The following is a 3,588-nucleotide window of genomic DNA, read 5'->3' on the forward strand; positions in this document are numbered from 1 at the left end:
TTGTACCACATAGTAACTCAATTTTTAAAAATTTTATTTCATCTTTATTGTTTTAAATTTAGATTTTAATAGCCACACATGACTAGTGACTACTGAAATTGAGACGATATATTTAGAGGAAAGGGTTTTTATGCTTTCTCTGCCTCCACACTGTCCAACTTCAAGAGAGGGGTTGGTAGGTGTCCTTGCTATTGGAATGATGTGTGGATTAGAGTCTGATTCACACTTGAAAAATCCAAAAAGTAGTGGGGGGCTGGCTAGCTGTTCCAGGCAGGAAGAAGGAAGGAGAGATGGTAAATTTTAGTTGCCTGACTCCAAAATTGGGTTGACACAAAGCATTCAAGAGTGTTTGCCATGACTAGATTTGGACCACATGTGAGCCCCTTTATTATAAGGTCACCCACAGGGGCAAGCAGGTCTCAGCACAGTGATGCTTAAAATATTACAACATTCCTAGAGAAGAGTATGTCACCTGCATCAAGGAAAATGCAAGGAGAGCTCCCCAGTGCTGAGAGGCCTAAAGATACTCACAATTTCACCACCCAAGAAGGCTTTTAACTTCAGTCAGGTCCTAAGAGTGTGAAATCAGCTTTTGAATGTCCCATTCAAGTAGGATATTTCCAGCCCACATGCCTCTTCCTCCACTATATTTAAGAGAATTAGAAATCACAGTTACCAAGTCGAGACAAGAACTGGTGCAAAATAAAAAAGCTGAACACATACACTTACCCAAGTGCAAGCTTGCTTTCCACATGTTGGCCTTAGCCAGGAAAATGGAAACAACTGTAATTTGAATGCAGTTGGAAACTTTATCCATAACATGGAGCTAGACAATTCAAGAGATGTCTAAGAGGCATAATTTATAGCTTTTGATGAACATATGTTATACAGGTGGTGAGGAAGAGAGGGTTTCCATGCTCAGGTTTCTGTTTTGGGTAATTCTCTCCAGCTATATTCAATGATACCATGACTTTATTACCTAAAATTAATTAGAAGGTCAGTGGAGTGTTGGAGTTTTCATCTAGAGCAGAGGAAAAACCAGCCCCATAGAGCAAAATGTTAAGGGACAGTGGGGGACAAAACAATTATTCTTTATCTTATAGTTGTGCCTATTCTGTGTACCAGATACATATGCAATGATTTTCAAATGGTTGGTCAATGAGAGGGAAGAGATATGATCCCTAAAGCAGTGTCTTAGAAATTTGGGGCAGGTGAGTGGAAATTTGTATAGTTAAAAATATCTCTTAAAAAAGAGATTCTAACTCTCTCAATCCAAATAAGAATCCCTGCTATGAGGATGGGGAGCCATTAAATGATTACAAAAGGGGAATGACATAAACAGACTTACATTATAAAAAGCCCACCGTGATACTTACATGGGAAATAGAGATGGACCAACTTCACAGACTAAACATGAACACCTGTTGGGAGATAAATGCAGCTGTTCTGGTGAAAGATGATGAGAACCTAAGATAAGGTAAGAGATGTGACAGAGAGAAGAAATTTGGGAGATAAGTAAGAGGCAAAATTAACAGATCTTGATGACAAAATTGGATACAGGCAGTGGAAAGAGAGGCTTTAAGGACAATGTGCAGGTTTCTGGATTGGTTAATTCTTTATAGCTGTACTGCAGTAGAAACGCCATAGAGGCATAAGCTGAGGCTTGGCTGAAGATGATCCTTATAGTTGCCAAGTTAGAGCCAGTGCTAACTTGACTGGGTGGGCATTTTGCTATGTCATATTACTCTGTCATCCTACCTTCCTGTAGTAAGCAGAATAAAGATCCCCCATAGATGTTTATGTTCTCATTCTGGAAACTGAATGTTAGGTCACATGGCAAAGGGAATTAAGGTTGCATGTGGAATTAGGTTGCTGACCTTAATCTAGGGATAGTACACTGGATTATTCAGGTGAGCACAGTGTAATCACAAGAGTCCTTAGATGTTAAAAAGGAAGCAGGAGAGTTAGTGCCAGAGTGACACAACGTGAGAGAGACTTGAACGGCCATTGCTGACTTTGAAGATGGAAGAAAGCCAAAAACCAAGGAACGTGGGCAGCCTTAGAAGCTGGGAAAAGCAAGAAAACCAATTTTCCCTAGAACCTCCAGAAAGGAACGCAGCCCTGACAACATTTTGATTTTATCCCAGTGAGACCCATTTTAGACTTCTGACTGCCAGAGTTGTAAGATGCTAAATTTGTGTTGTTTTAAACCACTAAATTTGTAGGAATTTGTTACAGCAGCGATAGGAAACAAATACACTTACCATTTATCCTTTCTTAGCAAATCCCTGGTCTCAGATTCATCTACACTCCTAATTTGTTTACCTTTAACTAATGCTTTACAATCTTCTTAACTTGTTATTTGCAATTTATTTAAGCAAGATTTGTAAACTAGTTACTATATGCCTATTGCTGTGTGACTATCACTGAAGTAAGTTAAACTATCAGGTGTTTTCCCTATTAACCCATTGAATTATCTCTGTACAAACATGCACAAAAAGAACACTTGGTGATGTGATCTCTTTTTTTTTTCCTCTGCTTATCTAATTAATCACCATTAAACTAAAACATTTCTCAAATAATAAATAATTTAGTTATAAAATTTAGGCAGCTTTCTGTCACAAGTTGTAATATTTATTTTGCTGTTGAATTAATTAATGTTTGGGAAATGCCATGTAAATGTTAGCTCTTATCCTTTTCTTATTTATAGTGAGTACCTAACCTTAAACTTAATTCCATGCAATAGAAAATGCTGTGAAATATAAGTGGAAATGATGGATGAACATTATTTGCCCTGATGACTTTATCTGTAACCTACATATAATATTCAGAACTTGAAGTGACGAAGATAATATCTCTCAGGCCTAGCTTGACTCAACACTCACGAAACATAGATGGGAATGCTTTTGGCTGGCAGACTTAAAAATGAATATGCATCCACTATAACTTTCGTATAACTTTAAAATGGGGGAAGAGGAGGGAAAGAAGGGGAAAGACTCTGTCCAAATTGTGTCTTTGTGGTAATAGGAATATTATATGCATTTATGTAAGATTAAAAATATATTTCCAAATAGAGATAAAGACCATTTGGATTCCATTTTAAGGTCACAAATAGTCTAACGTTGGGTTTATACTGTGGATCTCCCCACTAAAAGATGGTCACAACTGGAAGAATTTCTATTCCCTGTGTCACTGCCAGATGACCCGAGAGGTTAAAGGAAAAGAGTAAGGGGGCTTCCAAAGACAAGGACTAGATCATACTCTTTATAGGACTAGGAATGATGAGAACATTATACTCTTCCACAAAGTGGCAGCCAGACAGGCAAGAGAGCAAATAATCTGGCCTCTGGCCTATCTTTAATTATAACACTACCACCTACCAGGACAAAAATGTAAAGCGAGTCAAGAAGAAATGCATGAATTATGCAATATAAGTAAAAGAAATTGAAACTTATCTCCAGGCACAAAGCAAGCTAGAGATACTCTACTATAAAATTCAAGAATATTTCACCTAACATATGCCATTAAGACCCATGACACAAGAACCCTCTATATGAAAATGATACTAGAAGCTGTAATTCGATTAAA

The sequence above is a fragment of the Propithecus coquereli genome, unplaced genomic scaffold, assembly GCF_000956105.1.
Source record: "Propithecus coquereli isolate 6110/MARCELLA unplaced genomic scaffold, Pcoq_1.0 Scaffold112, whole genome shotgun sequence".
Lineage (NCBI taxonomy): Eukaryota > Metazoa > Chordata > Mammalia > Primates > Indriidae > Propithecus > Propithecus coquereli.